Genomic DNA, 26,222 nt, shown 5'->3' with positions numbered 1-26,222 from the left:
ATTTATGGACCTAGATTCTCCTGAATATAGAATAACCTTGTCACATCCCTTTAAAAAAACAAAGCCTAACTGGAATTTTGTTTTGGCTCACACTGAAATTGTACATCAGTTTGGCAAGAACTGACATCTTTGTCATGTTAAAGCACTCCATTCGTAAGCATGAAGTAGCTCTCCATTTCATCATATACATAGATATTATGTATATTCGTTGTTAATTCCTGGATAATTTAAATTTTTTGTTGCCATTATGAAGGCATCTTATCTTCTATTTTATTTTCTGATTGGTTACTGGTGAGGTGGAGAGACGCAATTGAGTTTTCTGTATATCTGTCTTCAAATTTCCTGAACTCCCTTTTTCTAATTTTTTTTGATTCTGATGGATTTCTATTTAGATCATATCATCAGCAAATGACAGTTTAGCACCTTCCCTCCCAATCGTTAGACTGACATTTCGTTTTGTTTTCATCTTACAGAGTTGTCCAGGACCTTTGATGTTATGTTAAACAGAAGCAGCATATGTTCCTAATCTTAAGAGAGATGAGTCCAAAGTTTCTCTGAAGTATATTGTCTGCTGTAGGTCAGGAACATAAATCCTTATCACATTAAGGAAGTTCTCTTGTAGACATAATTTACAAGAGATTTTATCATAAATTAATGTTGAACTCCATAAAAATACTTTTTTATATCTAAGATGATTGAGTGATTTTTCCCCTTTGGATTAAGGTAGCAATACATTTTCTGAGGTTGAACCATCTTTGCTTTTCCAGGCTAAACTCTCCATGATCATCTATTACTTTTACCTTTTTATATTTGTAGCTAATATTTCATTTGGCATTGTGTACATCTATGTTCAAAAGCCTATTGGCCTTCTGTACTGACCCTAACAGAATTTGGAATCAGTAATACACTAATCTCATAAAATGATTTCTAATGCTTTCACTCTTTTTCTGTCTCCCAGAGTTGTCTATTTCTTTAAACTTTGGTAGAACTTACCTCTAAAACCACTGGATCTGGGGCTTTTGTGGGAGAAAAGTGCTGGATTACCAACTTAATTTCATTATTGGTCTATTCAATTTTTTTAGTTTCTCTTACACTATTTTGGTATTTTATATTTTTCCATAGATGTACCTTTTTCATGTATTTTCAAATCTATTGATGGATAGTTGTTCATAATACTTTCATGCTTTTTTCTCTTCTATGTTTACTTTATTTCCTGTTTCTCATTCTGTATTTTTGTTTTTCGCTTATTCTCTGCTTATCCTGATCAGTCCAGCCAGAGGGAACCTCTCTTATGGTGTTTTCAAAATGCCAGATTTTGGTTTTGTTCATCTTCTCTGTTTTTAGTATCCCTTAAATTTATTATAGCCCTCCTTATTTCTTTGTGTTTGTTCTTTTTACAGCTTCCCCTCTTGAACTCTTAGATAATTTGTTTTCAAATAAGTGTATCTAAAGCTATACTTCCCCTCTAAGTGCTACTTTAGGTATCTTACAAATTTTGATAGGTAGTTTTTTATTTCTATTTAGTTCTAAGTATTTCATAATTTCCCTTAAGATTTCTCTTTTGACCTGAGTTAGTTAGGTTCCAGATTTGTGAGCTGTTTTTTAGCTTCCTTTGACATTGATTTCTCATTTTACTGCATTTTGATCAGAGAACATATTCTGCATTAAATAGGATTCTTTGGAATCAGAAACGTCCTTGGTGGCCTAATAAATTGCCATTTTTTGTGGATGATCCAGTCTCAAAGAAAATGTACCTATACTGTTCGTTGGATATAGAATTTCACACATATCTATTAGTTTCTCAGCTTAATGTACTATTCAGATCTCTGCTTATTTTGGTCTGCTTGACGAATCAGTTTGAGAGAGCTGTTTTAAAATTACTGTCCACAATTGTTGACTTATCTATTTCTTCCCATAGTTCTATCAATTGTCATCTTATATATTTTAAAGCGATGTTATCGGGTGAATTTCTGCTCGTTATGACTATGTACTCTTACTCTACTATTACACTTACAGGTATGTCATATTCCTCTCTGTCCTTAATGGTTTTGCATTTAATTCTATTTCATCAGATATTAATATTGCTATTCCAGCTTTCTTTTGGCTCAATTTGTCTAAGATATATATTTTTTCATCAGTCTAACCAAATTCTTTTCTTTCACTACTCTCTTATTGACAAAATGCTGCCCGATTTTATGTTCTGTATCTAATCTGAGTCTTTCTGTCTTTTGATTAATGAGTTAATATTTATTGTAATTAGTGCTACCTCAGGATTTATTTCTGCCATCTGATTTTACTTTTTCCTCAATTACTGTACTTTCTTTTGCTTTTTCTTCTCCTTCCCTGCCTTCTATTAGATGGATCAAACTCTTTGACTATTTGAAAGTTATATATTCTATTTGTTTTCTGAAAGTTGCTCCTAACTCATTAAGATCTATAATCACATTTTTCCCCATCCATCTCTTAATCTTATCAATACTCACATCTTGTACTGAACAAAACAAGCGCCTTGGCATGGCTTCACCTGCCTCTGTTCTCCCTTTGTCCCTTAGTCCGTCCTCTCTAGCGTCATTCTGTCTCAAATTTCCCTTCTGGGTTGTCGTGCACATTGACAATGGTAGGTCTGGGGACATGTATCATCTCTCCTCTGGAGGTTGATGACTTCAAAGATGCTTCTGTAGGCTCTTCCATCTTCACTTAAAGAAATTTGAAATTGTGTACACTAGTGAGTGGGCTGCTTTCTCCTAGGAAAGCATGGTAGTTGTGACTCACAGGCAATTAACAAAAATAAACTTTACCACATGAATGAACATCAAATTATCCAAACCAACACTGTAGCCTTGCACAATTCGTGGGTGAGAAGGGAATGTTTCACCATTCCCAAGAGGCAAGAGCCAAGGGTGCTCCTTGACCAAGTCCCAAACCACACTCTTCTAAATGGCAGGGCACCTGTGTGCATAAAGACTTCTAACTGGAAGGTACACATTAATCAAGTACACATAAGCCAAGACATGCCCATGGTGTATAATTTCACACATGTATACTGCAATACAGATATACCTTGCTGGTAGTTATGTGTGTTTCCACACGTACAGGCACATATACATACATGCACTCTCATATACAAACACACATACAGGCTCTAAGCAATACTTCCAGAACACAGTAATCAAACCAAACTATCCGACATTCGTTTTTTAACATAACAGTCAATATTACTGCTAACACTGGGATTTAACAGCAAACAAAAGCCATTCTGCTCAAGGAGAACCAACATCTAAATCAACAATCCATAATCTTTTCTGAGGCTGCAATTCACAGATCTTCACATCAGCCAACATGTTCAGACCAATCCTTCCCTTCCATGTGTTCTTGAACATCTTTCCCAAATCCTTACTTCATTGGAATTTCCGCAGGCTTCACAAGCCTTTGGATATAAATGAGATTATATTAAATTAATGCCCAGACTCTTCTGGCTCCAAAACTTCAGCTGCTTCTCTGCAAGAGATCAGCCCTCTGCCTTGGTCTTCCCCAGTTACTTCTGGGGGACCACAGGAGCATCTCACCTATTTCCCACTCCAGCCTCCCTATTGGTGCCCGCTGCCCACTAAGCCACCTGAGGAAGGCACAGCATTCTTCCTCCTTCTCTGCCAGGATGATGTCATGCCCACTTTGGTAGGACCTCACTGTGTATCTGCAGAGAGATGAGGAGGCATGTCCTCTGTTCTGCTCCATGGCGCTCTATCATCATCAAGACACCCACACCACACAACTTACATCCAGAATCTTGCAAAGTATTTCGTCAAAACAGCTCCTACCATTCTTCATTTGCAGCTTTGTTTCTCCCCAGGGCTCAGAACTCTTAGTCTCTGGAGGCAAGCTGGGCGATAGGGGGCAGGTCACTACAATCTCCATCTCTCCTCCCAGAGACATATGGACAAAAATCTTCACACAAAACTCTGATTCTACAGCCCTCTGTAATATAGAAAGATACTAAGTTATTCCAGATAGTAAGCCATGGGAAGAGACATGGACGAGGCATAGCTCAGACACAACGAAACCCTGAATCTTGGAGTAGCCTTGGTTGGGACAAGCTACTATGCTGATGACTTCTTGTGCAACTTCCGCTCCCTGAAAAAATTCTGAATGATTTGAGGTACTTATTTTATTCAACAAATATTTCTGAGGCCTCGCCATCAAGGTTGGAAGGCATCTCGTGAATCATTTATAGATTGATTTTTCAATAATAGCTTACCTGCGATAGTGCTATTTTTTGAATTTCAAACCTGTGGTGGTCATTAGGACCATTTGCAAATATTCAGGTTTGCCTCCTCTCAGCTGCATAGTGAAATTGTCCTTCCCTGCCTTCTTGAAGTTAGGCACAAACTTCTTGTGACTTGGTTTGGCTAATGAAAAGCATGCAGAAACAATGAATGCTACTTCCAGAAACATATGATTGCCAGTGTAGGACATTTCATTGCTCATTTTTCTCTGCCATGAAGATTGTAAAAACACATGTCAAGATATAGTCCCCACCAGCCTGGGTTCCTGAGTAAGTACAAAGAGCAAGTCCGTCTCAGACCCTCACTGGACATGTACCATGAATGAGAAAGAAATCTTTGATGTTTTAAGCCCCTGAGATTTTCAGGATGTTTGTTACCACAGCATAACCTTGTCCATCCTGTTTAATACAAAGGGGGAGATATGCTGGGAATTTCTTTGTAAATTCAGGGCCACTGCCTTGCACAACTCCAGGGGGCACCATTCATGCTGCATTCTATCGACATTGCATGCCTAGAGCACAGCCATTCACTCTGTGGTCTACATTCTGCCCCTGGAACTGGGCAGCACTTTGGCACTGAATAAGTGCAAATACTTCCTGAGTTCTCTGTCAAGTTTAACTCATGAATGGGGGCAGTCTTACTGGGGTATAATAGTTTTGTGCCTGGAGAAGGAATAGCACTTTATATTACTATATTTTTCTTTTTTTAGAAAGCTCTCTCTTCACAGTGCCATGATAGCACTGATTTACTGTAAGGCAGTAGTCCTCAACGCAGGGAGGGGAACGGGGGAATTGCTCCCCCAGGGGACATTTGGAAATATGTGGAAGCATTTTCATTGGTTGGAAGTGGTTTGCTGCTGGTATTGAGGGTGTGGAGGTCAGGGATGCTGGTTAACATCCAACCACACACAGGATGGCTCCCAACAAAGAATGATCCTGGCCAAAATGTCCATAGTGACACTGTTGAGAAACCTCGCCTTAACGGAAGGCTGAGGGGAGGTGTAATCATCCTCACAGGGATAACTCTCATGTTATACTGACCAAGTGCTCTCATGCATTGTGAATAGAAAGGAGAAAAATTAAAAGATGGCATAAGGCACAAGGAGGCAAAGCATAACTTTCCACTCCTTCAGTGCAGACTGCACACAGTGACTTCCTTCCTGAGAGTACAACACGCAAAAGGGGGCAAAGAGTAGCTTTACCACAAAAAACCTGGCAAACACTATCTCAGCCAGGTGGCCAAGTTTAGCACCAACAGTGATAAGTTGTGTTGACTGTATGTACCCTTGATATGATGTGATAAAAATGGTGCTTTACCTCCCAAAGCCCATCACCCCAGCCTGATCATGAGAAAAACAACAGACAAATCCCAATGGAGGGACATTCTACAAAACAGCTGACGAGTACCCTTCAAAACTGTCAAGGTCATCAAAAACAAGGAAAGTCTGAGAAACTGTCACAGCCAAGAGGAGCTTAAGGAGGCATGACAAGATGTAATGTGGGATCCCAGATGGAATTCCGGAATGGAAAAAGAACGTCAGATAAACACAAAGGAAATCTCAATAAAATATGGACTTGTTTAATAGTAATATATCAGTATTGACTCATTCATTGTGTCAAATGTACCACACTGGTGCAAGATGTTAATAGTAGGGGAAACTGGGTGTGGAGTATATAAGATCTCTATTATCTTTGACATTTTTCTGTAAATCTAAAATTATTCTAAAATAAGATGTTTATTTTTTTAAAAAAAAGTGAAATGAGGGATTTAGGAGAACTATAATGAATTTTCTAGAAGTTATAATGGTGAAAAATGAAATTGCTCATAAAGAGATTACAGAAATTTATAATCTGGATAAATGATCATTGATCCAATCCATTTCACAGCAGCTCTATCTGAAGACGCGTCTATCATTGATTGAACAATTTTTTGACCACGTGTTGCAATGTAACATGTAATAAACATGAACCCAAAGAAGATAGTAATCTACTCAAAGACACAAGAGGCACACATGACACGACTGAACAGGGTTAATTAGCTTCTGATAAGATAATGCGAGTGGTGGTTGTCAAACTGTGCTCTGTTGAACCTAAGGGACCCACAAAAGCCTGGTCTAGAGCTGCTTACGTATATTTTAACTATTTTTAAAACTGTAATAAACAACACAATCTCATAACTGTCTTCCATAACCCAACACAGAAGAGATCAATAATACACACGTGGTGGTTAATTTTATGTGTCAACTTGACTGTATCACAGGGCACCCAGATATTTGGCTAAACATTATTTCTGGGTGTGTCTGTGAGGGGTTTCCTTGATGAAATGAGCATTTGAATCCATGGGCTCAGTAAATCGGTTTGCCCTCCCTGGTGTGGGTGGGCATCATCTAATGTGTTGAGGGCCTGAATGAAACAAAGAGGAGGAAGAAGGGAGCATTTGGCCCTTCCTGCCAGATTGAGCTGGGACATCAGTCTCCTTCCCGTCACGTTCCTGGTTCTCAGGCCTTGGGACTAAGACTTAATAACACAACCAGCTTTCCTGGGTCTCCGGCTTGCAGATGGCAGATCATGGGACTTTGCAGCCTCCATAATTTTGTGAGCCAATTCCTTATACTAAATCTCCTCCTATATGGATATCCTATTAGTCTTGTTTCACTAGAGAATGCCGACTGATACAATGCAGGCTTATGTTTGATTCTAAGATGAAAGCTTCTCCTGCCATCCCTGACTCCATCTTTGAATGTCTTATAAGTGGCATTCATTAGGAGGGGTGGAGCTTTAGGCTCATCGTCTTGCAAACTCCCTCCTTTGTGTGTTTTCTTCATGTAGTTGTACAAATGAAGATTCCACACAACGCTGGGTAAATCACTTTCTCTCACACTTAGTTTCATCATGGGTAAACTGGAAAAAATCAGAATTGTTGGGAGGATTAAAAATTGATGCAAAACGCTTAGCATGCTGCCTGGAGCACAGTATATCCTACTCACCAACCTTGCAAGAAGATTCATTTTCCTAAAACAAACCATGCCTGTTCGGACTTCCACACCTTGCCCGTGTTGCTCCCTCGACCTGGAGCACACTCCCTCATTCTTCAAGATTCTACTGGAATGAGGCCACCTCCTTCCGCAAACCTGTCCCATCCCACACCCCCAGGCAGAGGCAGAGTCCCCTTCCACCTGTGTTCCCATAATGCTGGGACCATATGTCTCTTCTAGCCCTCCTTAAGCCATGAATAGTTACTGAAGTTTTCTTTAATTTATCTATTTTTGTTGGGTAAAATTCACATAACATAAAATTAACCATTTAAAGGGTACAATTCATGACATTACGTATTTTTACAATGCTCTGCAACCAACACCACTAACTCTAGAAACTCTCACCGCTCTGAAAGGAAATCCTGTACCCACTAAGCAGTCACGCTCCATTCCTTCCTCCCCTCAGCCCCTGGGAACCACTAAGCTTTCTGTCTCTCTGGATCTACCCAGTCTTGATATTTTACGTAAATAGAAGCATTCCATAGGTGGCTTTGTGTCTTGTATCTTTCACCTAACCTAATGATTTTGAGGTTCATCCATGTTGTAGCGTGTATCAGTACTTCATTCGTTTTTATGACTGAATAATATTCCATTTTATGGATATACACCACATTTTGTTTATCCATTCATCTGTTAATAGGCATTTGGGATGTTTCCATCTTTTGGCTGTTGTAAATAGTGCTACTACGAACATTCATGTATAAGTTTTTGTTTGAACGCCTGTTTCCAATTCTTTAGGGTATATGCTTAGAAGTAGAATTGCTAGGTCATATGCTAATTCTATGTTTAACTTTTTGAGGACCCTCTAAACTGTTTCCCCAGTGGCTGCACTACTTTACATTCCCGGGGGCAGTGCATAAGGGATCCAATTCTTCACATCCTCACCAACGCTTCTTATCTTCTGTTTGTTTAATTATAGCCATCCTAGTGAGTATGAAGTGGTATCTCATTGTGATTTTGATTTGCAGTTCCTTAATGACTAAAGATGTTGAGCATCTTTTCATGTGCTTGTTGGCCAATTGCGTATCTTCTTTGGGAAAATGTTGGTTACTGGTTTATATCCATCTTCCTTTCCAGGCCGTGAACTCAATGATAGTGGAGGATGCCCTTTCTTCCTTGGGTCTTCAGTGCAAAGGGCAGCACAAAGTACATGGCCAACACTGCAAGAAAAAACCCTTTTATTTTAAAAATAGACTCAATGAAGGAGTGAGTCAGAGACTTGAATAAAGAATGGCCAAGGGTAGGGTTCTTCCCAATGATAGAAGCTGTAAGAACCAGAATGGATAACAAAATGGATGGATAACAAAATGGATAAATAAAAGAATGGATAAACAAAATGTGGTATATATCCATAAAATGGAAAATTATTCAGTCATAAAAACGATTGAAGTACTGATACACGCTACAACATGGATGGACCTCAAAAACTTTAGGTTAGGTGAAAGATACAAGACACAAAGCTACCTATTGAATCCTTCTGTTTACATAAAATATCAAGTGGCTCTTTTCACCAGAGTGAAGAGAATACCTACCAGGTGGAAAGACCACACAGATGAGGTGGGACTTAGGCTGGGACTTGAAGAATGAGCAGAATTTAATTCCAGATCCCCAACTCCTCCTTTTGTCTCCTATAATTCATTTGTTCTTCAATGCAATAAACAGATCCTGAGTAATTACGTCATGCTAGTAGCCTTGCCAGGCTTCTGTTTGTTCCAGATGGGGAGTGTCTACCCCAGAGACCTCACCTGCCTCAGGTCCCACGCACCCTCCCAGTACCCCTCACCTGGAGCTGCTCCTCATCATCTGATGCTTCTCTATTGAGGAAAACTGGTTATCATCCCAAGATGATGGGCCTATAATATGTGGAAATGAGAACAAGATGAGCGGCTCAAAGTACTTTATTGGCTTACGAGGTTCAGGAAAACATCAGAGTGAAACCTGTTGCAGATTTGTTCTCATTTTCTTTTTCCTTGCCTTTGGTCACAATCTGCTTCCCTCCATCTTCCAAATCTGCATCCGCAGTCAGAGCTGAAACATTTGCCCTGCCATTTTTCTTTGATTATTCAATTAAATAGCGCCAAGAATTTTCAAAAATGTTTGAACTCGTCATCACTACGATGCTCATTGGTGACCTTCAGCTGTCATTACCATCAATAAAAGTTATAATGCATATTTGCACATATTTGCAAGTTTAAAGAGGCCTGTCACAAACACGATCTCATTTATTCTTCTCAAAAACCTGTAGGTGTGCACTCACTTTCAGTTTACAGATGAGTCGACTTAGGCACAAAGAAGTGAGCTGACTCGCCCAAGCTGACACCATCCATAAGTGAAGAAGCCAAGATTTCGTCTCAGCCCTTAGACTTTTAAAGCTTCTGATATTTCTCCTTATACATACAGCATTACAGAAATTATAGCAGAGGAGCAAATTATATATTATTAATGTGATAGAATTACTCAGCAATATGATTTTCTAACAGCTTAATAAGAGTTAAAATTTGGTAAGCAGAGTTCCTTGTCTTAGTTTCCAATTCTCTTAACATTTTTCATATTAATTTTTGGACACCAATTTCTTGGCAAGTGGTCCAAACAAAATTTCAAACCTAAGCTAAAGCCTTGATGAAATGACTGTTTTACCCAAAATAGTTCCTGGGCAAACTGTTTCACATCGTGCTCAATGACCAGGGACACAGCTGGTGAGAAGCTCCGTCGAAAGTTCCTCCATTTACTGAAACGGTTTCGTGCTTGGTCCTCGTGGATTGCTCTTAATAATTTAGTCACGCACTCCTTGGCAGTATATTGCTTCCACAACGCTAATTTAAACCATGTCAGTGTGCTTGCAGTATGACTGACAATAGCCAAAATTCTTCTTAAAAAAAGGAATCTCTTCTTCAAATTAAATGTATACTATTCATCTGTGAACATCATGCTTGAGTTGCTAGTTAACAATTCTCTCACCCCCCCCCTTTCTCTCTCCTCTCTTCCTCCTCCTCCTCCTCCTCCCTCCCTGTTTTCTCTCTCATTTCCTCCCTCTCTTTCTTCTCTTTATTCCCCTCCCTTCCTCCCTCTCTCTCTCTCTCTCTCATACACACACACACACACACACACGTACACACACACAATGCCCACTGGACAATTTCCAAGCGTCTAACATACACTTTACTGAAACAGGCTGGGTTGGACCACACACACAATAGCAAATTGCCTAAATAAGTCAGATGCATAAGCAACAGCCACTCAAGTGCAGAGAATGTTTAAACTTTAGGAGAAAAAAAACAATAAATTAAAGCATAGCCTTTCTTCTAAAGTGATTCCTTATTGAGGCTTCTGCTCTGAATTAGGAGGTTGTGTCAGAGTGGTGTACATATCTGGGGCCCACCCCGAACTCTTTCCCCAGAATAAGTCAAGTGGCTCCCTGGGGAGGTGCAGCCCTAGGAAACAGAGGGTGTGTATCTGGCAAAAGGGTGAAGGACCAGAGCTTGGCCTCGATGGTCCTGTAGTTTCCTGGGGTAGCCTCTAAATCCTTTGAGAAAAAGCCTCAGGGGTTTCAGGTCATCCTTCTCATAGGTTCTCAAAGCTGCCTTGCACTACTTGCCTACCTGCCAGACAACAGATATTAGACACTGCCAGAGTTTTCTTTTGAAAACCTGGGTGCACACATCACACCCATTCTTCCCACTGCAAAACCCACTCCCTCACTGTGATTGCAGGGCCCCACGTGATCAGACGCCTGCCAACTCGCAGAGTCTCCCTCTTGCCACCCCCACCCCCAGCCACACTTGATTCTTTTCTGTTTCAGCCAGTCCTCCAGGCCTTTCCCACTGTGGGGCCTCCTCCCAGCTGGGCCCTCTGCCTGGAGCTCTTCCTCAAGATCATTGCAGGGCTGGTTCCTTCTCTTTGTTTAGGTCTCAGCCTTAGTGTCACCTACTCTGAGGGTTCCCGAGCTCTCAGGGGTAGACGAGGTTATGGTTGCCGACTCTCTGCTCCTCAATAAGAGGATTATACATCCACACTCTTGCCAGGTGTCTCTTCAGTGCCTCTCACTGTGGGCACGGCATCCTCTCTCCATCGATATTGGTCACATGATTTGCTTTGGCCAGCAAAATGTGGACATAAGGGACAGTGGGCCTAGTCTGAGCTGAGGCCCTCAGAGCTATTACACGTTTCCACTCACCCACCTACTTTGCTGAGAAGAATATGCCTAGATTATCACTGGTCCAAGGTGAGTGAAGAACCCACAAATAAAGGAGGAACCTCAAAACAAATCCTTGTTGTCATCATAAGCCACTGAGACCATAATGCTGCTTGTTATGGTGCAAAAAACCCTAACACACTCTGTAATCTCATGATCCACTATCACTTTATTTTCATTATAGTGTTTACATTTCTACATATAGCTTTTGATTTATTTGTTTATTGCCTATTTCCTTCCACTGTAATATAAGTCTCATGAGGGTACTGTATTCCCAGCTTCTAATAGGGTGCCTTACACACATCAGGCACTCAGTAAATGTTTGCTAAATGAATGAGTGAGATCCGAGTTCCTATCTTTGGAAGAATTTGTATGTTTTCTAACCTAAAGACATAAGCTGTCTAAGGCCTGCAGCAAAAGCACTATTTTTTTTTTTTTTAGTTAAAAAGGTGAACTAACAACATAATATCAATATCTGAGGCAATTTCATCAGAACTCTAGAAGTTCCAAAGAAACCAATAAACAACTTGTTATGTCCCACAATAGGAAAATACCGACTAGTCTTACTGTGACATCAGGGATAAGGTTACCAGATGATAATGATAATAATGATGACAATGTTGCTAGTGGAGATGGTGGTAATGATGAAGGTAGTGATGGAGGTTGTGGTGATGGTGGTGGTAGAGGTGGTGGTGATGGTGATGGTTGTAATGGAGGTAGTGGTAATGGTGGCAGTGGTGATGATGGTGGTAGAGGTCATGGTGATGGTGGTGATGGTGATGGTAGTAACGGAGGTCATGGTGATGGTGGTAGTGATGATGGTGGTGGGGATGGTGGTAGTGGTGATAGTGCTGATGGTGATGGTGGAGGTGGTGGTGGTGGTGATGGTGATGGTAGTGATGGAGGTGGTGGTAGTGGTGGTAGTGATGGTGGTAGAGGTGGTAGTGATGGTAGCAATGGCAATTCAGGTCAATTACTCCAACTGAGCTATCTAGGATTGACACTACCATACCCTCAAAACTTGTAGGGGAAATTAGTATCCTCTGTCTTCTCCTGGTAGGAAGACCTCTACTACAGTCTACAATCTACAACGTCAACTACTATACTAGTGGTGGAGGTAAAATTAGTAGGGTGCCTGTGCTCATGAAAGTCACAGGCTAGTGGAGGAGAAAGATTAATAATCACATGAATACAAATTTAAAATTATAAGTATAAGAAGGACTACAAAGTGGCAGTACGGTGTTATAGAGTTTGTAAGAAAGGAATTCAACCAAGCTGGGAAAGATGTGCCTGAGCAGTGACCAGAAATTGAGAAGTACAAGATGAATATGGTTCAACCAATCAAAGAAAAAGCGAAAGAGGGTTCCAGACAGAGGGAAGAGTGTGAAAAGAGCCTATGATGTGACGAGCAGAAAAAAGACCAACCTGGCTGGAGGGGAGAGAGCAGGGGCGAGTGTAGTTTAAGATGAGGCTACAGAGGATAGAAGAGGCCACACTCAACATGGCTCTGTAGGTCAAGTCAAGGAATTCCATCCTTATTCTAAATAAGAAACGAAAGTATTAAGCCATGGGGTCACATGAGCAGATCTGCCTTCTGAAAGGACCAGTCTGGCTGCCACGTGGTGAATGGGGAGCAGGGGGAAGGCGGTGCCTAGAGTAGCTTGGATTAGGGTGGTAGTGGTAGATATAGAGAGAACTGTGCACAGACCAGAGCTATTTAGGAGTTGAAATGGTGCTGAGCTAGATGTAGGGTGGAGATGAACAGTGAATTCCCCATTTCCTGACTCGTAATAGGATAGACAGTGGTGATACTCCCTAAGACAGAAAACACCAGATGAACAACAGGTTTGGGGAGTGAAAATCTGTTTGGACAAGTTGAGCACAAGTTTCCTTCAAGAGATCCAAGAGAAGATATCAAGTAAGCATCAAGTGAAAAGCCAAGCATGATGGGAAGAAGGAAGGTTGGGACTCTCTTATGCAGAGGTGGTAATGAGAGCTGTGGGTGTGAATGCAGTGCTCTAGGAAGAGAATAGAGTGAGGAGACAGGAGGGTCTGGCGCAGCCTTGCAAACCTCAACATTTCCTGGCCAGGGAGCAGCTCAGCCTCCTGAGAGACAGGGAGAATCAACCAGACAGCAAGGAGCAGATCAGAAAGAGCTGGCGCCTGGAGACCTGGGGATGGGAGGGAGGCAGGAACATTTCCGGAGGGGCCTCCACCCGTGTCCCACTCCCTAAATCCCACTATACATATTGCAGGATTCTCTTCATTTACTTCAAGTTTAAAAAAAATACTAAAAATAAATCTTTCCAGAGCAACAGCAGCTCTGAATAACTCAAGTTCCTTCAGTCCAGGACCAACCTCCTGTTTAGGTGAAAGCATCACTTTCTACCTAAGAAAAGGCTTCCTGAACAAAAAAAGTCCTCCTCCCCTCTGGAAGATGCTTCAAGTGTCCAAACACGGCTCCTAAAGGTAAGTCATGGATTCAAGTCAAACAGTGGTGTCAACTGCACAGACTAGCTCCTCGCGTACAGTGGAAATGTATTGATGCAAGACAGGCCGCTGTAAAGTACTCTCCTGGGGGCTCAGGTCTGGGGAAAAGGAGAGCATATGGAGGTAGGAAGGACCTGAGAGGAAGACAGTAGGTGGAATAAGCTTAGGATTTAGACCGGGAAGACCAAGTTCAAGTCCTGTGCCAGGTGCTTGACAATCTGTGCAGTGCAGGCAGGTCACGTAACGACTCTTCAGAACTTCCGCATCTCCAGCTATAAAACAGGATGAAGAACATTTTTTTAAAGGGTCGGCATGAGCATCAAATGGAATAATAGGCATGAAAATGCCTTGGAAACCGTAAAGGCTGCAATAGATGGCGGTAGCTATGGAAACAGAGCCCACTCCGACTCCAGGCTGGGCACAGGACGGACTGAGTCCTCAGTCCCAGGTCATTTCAGAAGGCATGTAATTCCACACTTGTACAGCAGAGTCCAGCAGTAAGCAGTTACCTGGATGGTTTCAGCATTAATTCTCACTTCTCTGCTATAAGTCATCCAAACACAAGAGGTCATTTATTATTCCACTTCTTGGGGAGTAAAACCAACAATATGGAGTGTCTTGAAAGAACAAAGACTGGAACCAGAAAGACAGGCCTGGATTTTGGCCTCTTTCTTGCAGTGTGACCTTGAGCAAGTCACTTAACTTCTCTGAGCCTCAGTGTCCTCGAAAGTAAAATGGGGACAGCTGACTAGGTCAAGTACCTCCTTCCAGTCTCCTTTATCTATTTCTCTGTGTCCTTTCTTTATAGCACTGAGCACTATCTGACGTTATCTCATTCATATTGCTTATTAATTGACTGTCACCTCCAAGTAGACCATAAGCTCCATGAAGGCAGGAAAACCTCATCTGTCCTATTGATGGATACCTCTCCAGGGCCCAATACACAGTAGAAATGCCGCAAGTACTTGTGGGGCGAACGAACAAAGGAATGAATAAATCACATTGAAAGCATTAATCCTACTTTGTAGCTAGAATCCGAGCTCAGGGAAATGAAAGACTTGCTTAAGCTCATGCTTGGTAGGAGGTAGAGAGGGGGCTCAAATCAAGGTCTGTTTAGCTCTCACACCCACAGTTTCTCCAGGACACCACTGTGTCTGCCAAGGGAAATCTGGAGCGTGCATGTCTGCAAAAGGCGTGGTACTCCTTGGAATAAGAAATCCATGCCCCTTTGTGGCCTACAAGATCCTGCCTGCTGTAGCCCCTGCCTCCTTTTCTGACCTCATCTCATACTGTGCTCCTCACTCAAGTTCCAGCTTCATCAGTCTTGTCTTTGTCTCTCAAACACACAAAGCTTGCTCCCACCCCGGGGCCTTTGCACTTGCTCTTCAATATAACTGGAGCCCTCTTCCCCCAGATCTTCCTAAGGGTGGCGTTTTCTTATCATTCAAATCTCAGTTCAAATAGCAGGTCAAGGAGAAGGCGTTCCCGGACATCAGCTATAGGAGCCTCTTATCTCCATCTGTCCCCTCGGTCCTTCTCTAGTCTGCCTGCCTGTTGTAACTTATCTACAGTGTTTATCAATACCTCAGCTTATCACAGTTGTCTTCTCATTGTCTGCACACCCCCCAGCCCCACTAGAGTAAAAGCTTCATGAGAGACCGATGCACCTGCAGCAATGGGAACACACCTGGCACCTAGTGGTGCTCAATACTTATTCCATGACCAGTATTATCTCTATGATGATTATTCAAACCAATTTCGGCTCTAGCATAAAAAAAGGAAAAAGCCTTCTTCTCAGAAGCAGTCGCTCTATTTTGAAACTATAATGAATTGACTTAAAAGCTTGATACAAGGACTCAAAAGAAATTACAGTGATATCACTCATTCTTTTAAAAAATATGTTTACTGCACACCTACTATGTCCTGGACTCAGGGTTATGACAATGAAAATACAGTTCCTGGCCTCACAGGACTCAGAGTCAAAGGCAAATATTTAAACATGTAATTACAAGAAAGCATGGCAAGTGTTGTGATGGGGAAGCACCGGCAGCACAGAGCAGAGCCGCCCGACCCAGCACGGAATCAAGGAAGGTGGCGAGGGAGATGACGTTTAAGCTAAGAACTCAAGCAGAAGGTAGGGAAGGCTACTCCTGGTAGAGAAGACACAAGTGTGAAGGGGACAAATGCAAACAAGTCTAGGGCCCCAGGAAGCATTGTAAATGAGCCTGGCTGCCAGATATCAGCCTGTGAGACACATAGCACTTCACAGCCATTTGGGCAATGTTCTGTATTTCCACTTTTGATAAAGACATGAATACAGAGAAATATTTCTCTACTCTTAAAAAAAAGAAAACAGTGTAATGATAAATTACAGATTGACATTCAGCCTCCAGGACAGGGAGATAATAGGGAGTGGTGAGGACTGTGGATGCAGGGCAAGCAAAGTAGACCCAGTGTTGACGGATCTTTTGATATTTCAAGAGAAGCTAGAAATCCAGCCTTTTATCTTTAAAGTCTTCTTTTATGTTAACTCAGAAAGCATTTAAACAGTGTATAAACCAAGCAACACAGGGAGAATCAGGCCTATGGGTCTATAAAACGGGATACAAAAAAAAATTTCTAAACGCACTCTTTTTGACTTTGATAGGATTGGTACTATTTGAAATTATCATTCATCTTGGAAGTCCCCACCAGGCAGTGACAACAATAACCTACTCAATAATAGAAAGTAGGTGACAAGAAAGAGTTTTACTGAAAGTTTTCAATAATGGTATAATACTGATGATCTAGACGTTTTCCAAATTACAGTGGTACCATATCCACACACAGGCTAAATCTAGTGGACAATTCCTAGGACTCTAAGTGCAAAAACATTAAAAATCTGTCAGTTTCTAATGTCAGACATAGATTCAGAGCAAACCCTCTTATGAAGACAATGCTAAGCGTATCTTCTAGCATCATGAATTTAAATATGACATGGAATGCCACCAAGTAAATAATAACCCCTGCCCTACCTTCTTAGAATGGGGGTGGTTTTTTCTTACAAATTTTTCCCCCATTTTGCAAGTATGAACTGCACCAAGCAAATGGTTTGTGTTCAACTATCCAACTCAAACACCCCCGTCATTCTTCAGCAAGAGCTTTATTTAGAAGTTCCCAGAGAAATGAAAGTGAGGAACCCGGTTCAGAAAGGGAATGGATATAAAGAACTCTATTAATACAGCTGCTGGGCCTGGAAAGTCAACAAAGACTGATAATGTGTTTTATTTGGACCTGTCCTCCACTGTGCGCGGGTGATAAGGAGGTACTTGAAGCTCAGACGCTCACTGTACTACACCAACTCAACCCCGTATTGATTCTGAAACAATGCTCCCTTTCAGATCACGCCGCTTAAGTGCATAATAATGAGGCAATACAGGGGAGAAATCGTGGTGCCGGACTCGGAGCGAGAGGAGGCAACAGAGCGAGGCTTTCTTTCAGGTGCTGCCCACTGCCTTGTTGAGTCACTGAGGGCAACTCCTTTAACCTCACCATACTCCCTTTTCTGTTTGCAAAATAGGGCCGGAGCGCTTGCTCGCAACCACAATACCTCTGTCCCTCTCTCCAAGGAACTCTATAAGACTTGAACTTCCATTGTATGGAAAGTTTGGTGGCAGTCTCCCTACAGCCCAGGCAGGCACCCCCTAGAGTTTCAGAATCAGATTTGGAAGGGACATCAACAGGCATGTAGTCCAACAGTAGGTACCACACCCACAGCCAACTTCAGGCTCCTCCAATGGCTTCCAGACCCTGACCCCAGCCTGCAAAGACCACTGCTCCAGTGTCATCTCCCGTTCACCCCTCGCTTCTTCCACTCCAGCCATGCCGGCCCTCTGCAATCTCATTCCGGCCTCCTGACTTTGTGTTTGCTATTCCCTGTGCCTGGAATGCCACCCCTCAGAGTGTCACAGGACTCAGCTCAATGTCACCCTCACAGCCACCTTCCCCCTATCCTATGTAATGTCCTTCCCCCATCACCCTCTATCACCTGACCCTCCACTGTTGTCTACAGAGCACAACTCACTGTCAGGAATGATCTTGGTAATTATTTATTGGGTTGTCTTGTTTCAGTCTCCCCTCCTCGAGCAAAAGCTACCTGAGGACAAGGGCTTTCCCTGGCCTGTTCACAAGTCTACATCCCCAGTGCCTGGAACTGTGCCTGGCAGAATCTCAAATGCCTTCAGAAGTGAGGCAAGTGACAGCAACGAGCGATGAGGACTGGGTGTAAAGCAAGACAGCAGAGCGTGCACTTCCATGCTCAGTGGAAAGCTTTCAACACGTAAATCATGCCGCAGCTCAAACAAAACAGCAGGAGGCGGAAAGCTCTGCCACGAATTCCAACTTGGCCAGGCGCATCTTCAAATGCAGCCCCCAGGGTGTACCTGCTAAGCCGGAAGGGGTCTGGCAAGCCCAGAGAAGACATTTCCCGCCCCCGCCCCCCACCGAGCCTCCAGCACCCTTCTGGTTTTTTGGGTTTGGGTTTTTGGGTTGTTTTGTTTTGTTTTCAGTGACTATGTCTCACCATTGGCAAATATCATAGTCGACCAAAGGCCCAGTTGGGTTTGTTTTCCAACTTGCCTCCAAAACACAACTGCCTTCTTTCAGAAAAGGCAACTGGAATTATGTCAAATTTTAATAAGAGAGCTTAAGAATTAGAAAGAAAAGAAATCAAGAATAGTAAATTATGAAAAAAACTCAGGCCTGGGAGGGGGCAGGATGTTTATTTTCCTACGTGATTTATCCTCTGAATCCCACCTGGTCGAGGCTATCAGCAGGAAAAAATTCCTTTGGAGCCTGCACTGACTGACACGTGCTGCCCCGAAGGAGAAAATCTACATGGACTGGATTAAAGATTTTGCTACAGGTAACCACCAATCAGTGTGATCCCCATGGAGATCCCCAAAATAACCTTTTATATTCACCAGGAGGAGCAAAATGTCCAAAGATAAGAAATTCATAGTCCTCAAGCAAATTTTGAGCAGATCTGCATCAGAATATTCTTTTGAGGCTGGAAAATTCTGGCATTTCTCTAGCCTGGAAAAAATGGAAAAGTGGAAGTTTCTGTCTTCAGAAAGGCTGTTTGCTCTGGGTTTTCTGTTCAATCCAAACCGAAAAGCCATGGAAACACATCAGAAGCAGGGCTATATGTTTCATCCCAATTTCCACTGTGGTCGGGGACTTTTATGCAGGCAGAGACCTTTAAAGTCTGGGGTCTACTTCTCCAAATACAGTTAAACCTCTGTGGCTCTTCCATCCCTAACCAGGATAATGCGTGAATGGAATTAATCTGAAATTTCAGCTCTCTATATTTCTCAAATCAGAAATGGATGTGGAGAGAGAGAGAAAGCTAAACTCGCTAGAAAGCAAAACACTGATAACCCAATAGGATCCCTCCACCCTCCCGAACACTTTGGCTGGGAGAAGTTTGAGTGTCAGCTCTTTCATAAGAATGATTTGGGGGCTACCCAACCCTCCTTTAATTTTGCCATCACTGAGGGATGTCTAAAAGCATTTGTGATCTGCAGACTTAAGTCGGCTTCAAAGCGATGTCTTTCATAGCCTGCTGTGGCAATCCGGGGTAGGAAGTGATCTCGCCAGCCTTTAAAAGAAAATCAGAAACTCTTAGGATCGTGACCACTGATCACTGACAAAGCTGTCGCCCCATTTCATGTGGCCTCACACAGATTACTCCACATAAAGACCCCCCCTCCCTTCAACAACTTCCTTCCATCTGGAAACGAGACCTCGAGCAGAAATGCAAAGGCCCTGGCAAAGCTGCTTAAATTTGGCATCCCCACAATTCCATTGTTTGGTCCAATTTGGGGAGGTCAGAGGAGGAGAGTTGAGAGGGGCACAGGGGTCTGAGTTACAAAGCCCTCAGCTCCCATTGTTCCCAGAGCTGGCTCCCTCCCTGCCCCCTCTGAAGTGGCCGGTCCCCCAATGCCCCTTGCATCCCTCTCTGAAAGGCTCAGGCGGCCACTGCGCATAATGCTGTGGGAGGGATATTTAGGTTTGCTGAGACAAAGGTCCCAGCAGCTCAACGCCCTCTCTGCAGGACGGAACATCACGCAAGAAAAGAGCCAGCCTGTCCCACAGCCCTCCTCCTGGAGGCAGACTTTTAAATAAAGTCCTCGGGTGGCTGCGTCCCTTTCGACTTGTTTAGTCAAATGGGCCAAACGTTAGTGGTGTCTTTATTATTGCTTAATGCTCTCCTAGGCAGCAGCTTGGAGGGAAGGGGGAGGGGACACATTGTCCTCCCCCCGGATCTGGAACTGCAAATCCTGACAGTGGAAAAAGACTACTGGAGGACCACTTGGTCCCCCATTGTCCTTCAGAGGTTTATAAGAGACAGTGGAGAGGAATTTGAATGGGGCAAGACCCAGCCTATGGGAATGGGAGACACACCACTGCAGAGCCATAAAACCTTCTTTGGGGGTACAGGTCATAAAACGAGGGCCCGTTTAGGAGTCTTCTTGGAAGGGGTTTTTTGAAGGTTAAAGTCGGATTTGAGACAGACGTTGGCAGTTGGGTTAAGTTTTCAACAAATTTTAAAGATGGAAAGCGTCAATAGGTCCTGAAAGCATTCTAAACTCCCATTGTTAACCAGGAAGAAGTGCATTATTGATTCTCAGGAGTTGCTTTCCTGGCAAAGAAGTCTTTATTAAAGAGAAAAATATGTATATATCACTTGTCAGGTTACAAAATTCCTGATGAATCTAAAAGAAAAATAGTCGATTTGCTTTGTCTGATTACCCAGAAAATTGAGGGGCAAGGGAGGAGCTCATTATAGGACCGATCCCAGGCCGGCTGACTTCCTTGGCCCGATATTCTTTAATTATTACCAATGCATTTCCCTTTGTTTGGAACAGACCCCAAGACAGCGGCCCTGGGCTGACTCTAAAGGGTTTCCTGAGATGTGAATAGAGTCGAGCCTGTGAAAGACCCCTGGGGGCCTTTTACCTAGACCTTCACTGCCTGTAATCAGCTAGCCTATGAATGACCCAGGAGGCCAGCTGATGACACAAAAGCAAGCTAGATGGTTAAGCGAGAGCAAGCGCCGAAAGGAACTCAAATGGCAGGCTGCGCTGTCCCTGTCAGCTGCCACGGGGCTGCTGAAATTGAATATGGAGTCCTGTAAATTGGTTACAGAAACACAGTTCAGAAGGAGAAAGCAAGTCAGACTGATCAAAAGCAGGAGGGCCTAATACCAGTGGACACCTCAGTAAAACAATTGTAAAATTTGAACCACTGCCAGGAGCACAGAGACATCTGAGAATCTACGTTTACACACAGGGCTGGAATCTGGAGAGCCCGCCATGAAGACGGTTTCATTTTTGGGGTTGTGGTTTTCAATCTGCCGGTAACAACACATTTTTTTAAAATTCTACATTGATTCATTTCTTTTCAATTTGGGGGAATCAGCCAGCAAATATAACTTCTGCAAGCCTCTTCAGATTCTTAATATAAGTTCCGTTTACTTCATAATAGTCTAGTGCACCAGGTATCTGAATTACGGAAGGCAAACGCATGAAACAAGCATTATTTTATTTTCAATTATCTGAATATTTGGAGTTCTCTAATGGGTAAGAGGCAGGAAGAAGGGGCCTCTGTTACCACCCAGGTCCCTCACTCCCCATGACAGCTGGGCTGACCGTGTTCTGAGCCTCGGCAGGCACTTGCAGGGCATGAGCCGCTCAACCATGTGAGATGAATTAACTGTTTAGGGCAAAGGAACCTGATACTGTTAGTTTCTTCTCACACCAGAGTGGGATTGTTAAATTGGAGTCGAGGGCAAGGCAATGACCCATATAATTTAGAGATGGTGGGGGAGGAAAAAGATCGTTGGGATGTATATTTTACGACTAATTCCAAACGAAGGCTGCTGTCTAAGGCAGAATGGAGCAAGCAGAAACGAATGAACTGAGAACGTTTTGTACATCCTCCTCATCTAAAAGCTAATGATTTCTTTGAAGCAAATAGACTCTGTCGATGGTAGGCATCAGCACTTGAGAATGTTGACTCAGCCTGCTAATTTTAAGACCATAATCCATTTCTGGGAAGACGAATGGGTCTTCCCTTCCTGTGATCACTACTGTCCTTAAAAAGAAGCTGAAGAGCCAGTCAGTGGGTTTCTTGGTTTCGTGGGAGACACCACCACAGACACAGAATGTTAAGTATGTAGGGAACCAGCATCTTCTTTTTCATCGCCAGGTGCACTAGTCCGTGGGCCATATTTATTGATGATCTACAGGTTTTACTGACTTTCCTATTCAAACTGGGTGTCGCTCTTTCATGACTCTGCTAGAAAGAAGCTCCAGAAACCCTCTCCTCATCCATCTCCTCTCTCCGCGGAGTGCCATTGTGCTCACTTCTTCAAGTCTCAGTGCCCTTGACACCTCCTTCGAGGTGTCTTCCCTGACCTGTTCTACCTTCCCTTCCCCTGACAGAATGAACCACACCCTCTCTGTACTCTTATAGCACTTTCTATTAGCAACAGATAAGTTACTTTATCTCTCAGAGCCTCAGTTTCTTCATCAGTAAAATGGAGATGATGCCTTAACAAAGCTGACACAAGAAAAATACATGACATGGAAGACAACACACAAAGTAACGGGTATGTATGTGGTGTTTAATGAGTGTGGCTTCCTCTTGCCTTCTGCTATATCACTGATATCTAATCTGTGTTCTGCTGTGTTCTTTTACCTGTTCCCCAATATTAGTTAATTTCCTGAGTGCAAAGAACAATGTCTTTTATCCACGTTTGTGGGCCCAGAATCTAGCATAAAGCCTAGACCATGGTAGGTAGATAATGTTTAATGAATGAATTAAAGAATCATAATGAGTTAATGACTTTATTTGGTAAATATTTATTTAGCATCTACTATGTGCCAGGCAGTTTCCTAGGGATTGGGGATACAGTGGTGAACAAGACAGAGATGATGTGCACTCCCATGGAGGTTAAAGTGCAAGGAATGTGTGAGAGGGTGGGGAAGGACCATAAATAGGCAAGCATACAATAGTACTTTGATTTGAGGAGGACATTACTATCTACAGTGCTCAGAGGTGGATGGATGGAGGGATGGATAGATGGATGGATGGATGGATGGCAAATGGGTATTTTTGAATGAAGTTAAAAAAGAAGCTATGAGTAATCCCATTTGAGCCCAAGCAAACTAAATGGTAAATGAGATCTTCCCTTGCCCTCATTGGCAATTGCTGATGCTATTTAAACTGCTGCCTTTAAGGAGTTAATGGTTCATGCAAAAGCGTTTCCAGAAACAAAGGACAGTACCCTGGTCTTGATGGCTGCCTGCTGCCACCTCTGGTGTCAACCCTCCTCCCGGCCCAGGCTTACCGCAGCCTTCAGCACATCTTCTCGGTGCTCCTTCCTACTCTCTTGCTCGTGTAGCACTCTTCCCTTCACCCAAAGACCTGCTCTGGGACCCAGTGGCATCTTCACCACCCTGACCAGTTTGAGAAATGTGGGTAACACCTCTCCACCCCAAAGAAGGTGTTTGAGCTGAAATTTCCCAGGAGTCAATGTAGCTCTCCACCGTTTGACTCTAAATCGTCACATGCTGGAGGGGAATTTACTGCCAGACAATAGTTTACTTCTTTCAACTCCCCATAGGATCACAGCCCCAAATAAAATGAGAAGTGCTTTGTTTTATTTTTAAATAAAAGTAGTGCCTTTTAAGTCCAAGATTTCTAAGTGCTCTTAAAACATGTCATATTTCTCCCTCCATGTAAGGGCTTTTGCCAGAGGGGAAGGAGAGGCACGTACAGCACAGTGGCTTGACCGAGGGAACAGGTAGTGTCCTTAACAGACCCTGCAACAGCAGCGGGCCCCATCGGATGGACCCTTCCAAAGCAATGTCCATTTCAGTCTCTCCCTCATGACCCTCCATGGTCCAGCTCCACCTGCCTTTCTGTTCTCCTGCGCCATTCTGTTCCTACTGTCTGGTCTCATACCCCCCTCTACTCTTCGAGGAGCTCCACTTCAGCCGAATGAGAGCAGCCGTCATGCCTCAAGCAGACCACCCCTCTCTGCCCACTCACTTTGCTATTGCCCTCTCTTGTCTCTGCCTGTTGAAAGTCCGTCTACCTTTCACAGGTGAACTCCACGGTCATTGTCTCTCTACAAAATCTTCTCAAATCTCCCAAGCAAGTAAGCATATTTTCCCTTTCTGTAGAATTAGTTGCACTAATTATACAGCATATTTCTATCTGCTTCGTTTCAGTATTACTAATCTATGTGCCTTGAATTATCAGTAAGATTCCTGATGTCAAAAACCGTCTCATAGTCTTTGTATCAATGGGGCTTAGCCTGATGCAAGGCAGGTAGACACAGCAGAGTAAATGCTTGTGGAATAAATGAAGAATGAACAAATGAATGAATGAATCAGTCATTGTTTGAGAGGGCTCATCTATGATACAGGTTTTCCTCCCTCACAAATTGAGTAACTATAAAGATGAGGGAGTTTTTTTTTCATCTTTGGGGTTTAATTTTAAGTCTCTCAAGCTTGGTTTCTCTATTAAAACACCTTTCAAAAGTCCCCTAGGCTTTGTTAATAAGACTAATGGAAATGTCATTTCCACTATCACCAGCTTCTAACAGAATTTTATAAAGGTACTTTTCTTTCCTTCTCCATTTTTTTAAGACAAAATGCTATTTTCATTTTATATCCATAACCTTAAACATTCAGAAACACTGATTCTAATGCATAACCAAAGCCAAAGTTGTCATTAAAAAAAATCTTAAATCTCAGATAGTGAGAGAAAGAGATTTAATGCCATTTCCCTATAATCAGAAGATTTCCAATGAGCTGGCTATTTGGCGACTTTTACAGAGATATGCAAATATATTTTGCTTCTGAAAATTGAGGCCAGGTGAACTAATTATTAATTTACATTCAGGTTTTAATTCCCAGAGACTCCCCCGGCCAACTTTATAGTCAATAACTCATCCCCTCCCAAAGTGAGTAATGAAATAACCAGGGAGAGGTTTCATAAAGATATCTACTACACGCACGTCCGTACCCTGGGCTCTGGGGGTCATCTTCACGTTAAATGGCATGCCACCACCTTATTGGAATGCTAGCACTTCCAGCTGGCTTTAAAATAATTTTTTGAGAAAACTAGATCTTGTTGTATAAGAAAATCTCTTTGAAGAAAAATTAATGCTATGAGAAATGTGCTACATCTAAATTCACCTGGAGAATTACTAGAAAAGTAATTGTCATCTACTAGAGTCAAAGCATTGATCTAGTTTCTTCTGTTTCCGAAAGGGATGTTCTTTCTCTCTCAGATGACCTGGACCACATATGCTGCAACAGATGAAAAGGGCATCTGGGATCCCTAATAAATCTCCTTACCTGGTTCCCTGAGCAATTATACACACCAGGTAGTTTTTTCTCATTGAAATAAAATTCACATAATATAAAATTTGCCATCTTAACCCTTTGAAAGCATATAACTCAGTGGCAATTAGTAGATTCACAACGGTGCGCCACCATCACCTCCATGTAGTTCTGAAACATTTTTTGACTCCTAAAGGAACCTCCATGCCCATAAGCAGTCACTCCCCATTCTCACCTCCCCACGTCCCCTGGCAAGCACTAACTTACTGTCTCTACAAATTTGCCTATTCTGGATATTTCATATAAATGGAATCATGCAAAATGCGACCTTTGGTGTCTGGCTTCTTTCACTTAGAATACCGTTTCCAAGTGCATCCATGTTGTAGCATGTATCAGAACTTCATTCCTATTTATGGCTGAATAATATTCCATTGTGTGGATGTACCATATTTTGTTTATCCATCACACCAGGTAGCTCTCTCCTGTGATCTGTTAACAGTGCAATGGTACCCCCCCCCCCCACCTTTTTGGTCAAGTGGAAGACATTCCCAGTTAGGAAAATGGGGAGAAAGGCATAAAAGTGGTGTCCCTGTGGCAGAAGCAAGCTCAACAAATGAGGAAATGTTTACCCCCAACAAAGAGCAAACAGGTCGACAGTGGGCCCTAACAATTTGACACTGTCCCCCAAAGCCTAGCACATCTTTATACTGCTTGACCAGTAATTACACATCTAAGAATTTATCCTAAGGAAATAACGAAAGATGAAAACAAATACTATGTTTAAAGTGTTTATCACACGGTTATTGGTGTTATCAAAAGTTTGA

Source organism: Equus caballus, chromosome 1, assembly GCF_041296265.1.
Source record: "Equus caballus isolate H_3958 breed thoroughbred chromosome 1, TB-T2T, whole genome shotgun sequence".
NCBI classification, from domain to species: Eukaryota; Metazoa; Chordata; class Mammalia; order Perissodactyla; family Equidae; genus Equus; species Equus caballus.
This window is presented reverse-complemented; position numbering follows the sequence as displayed.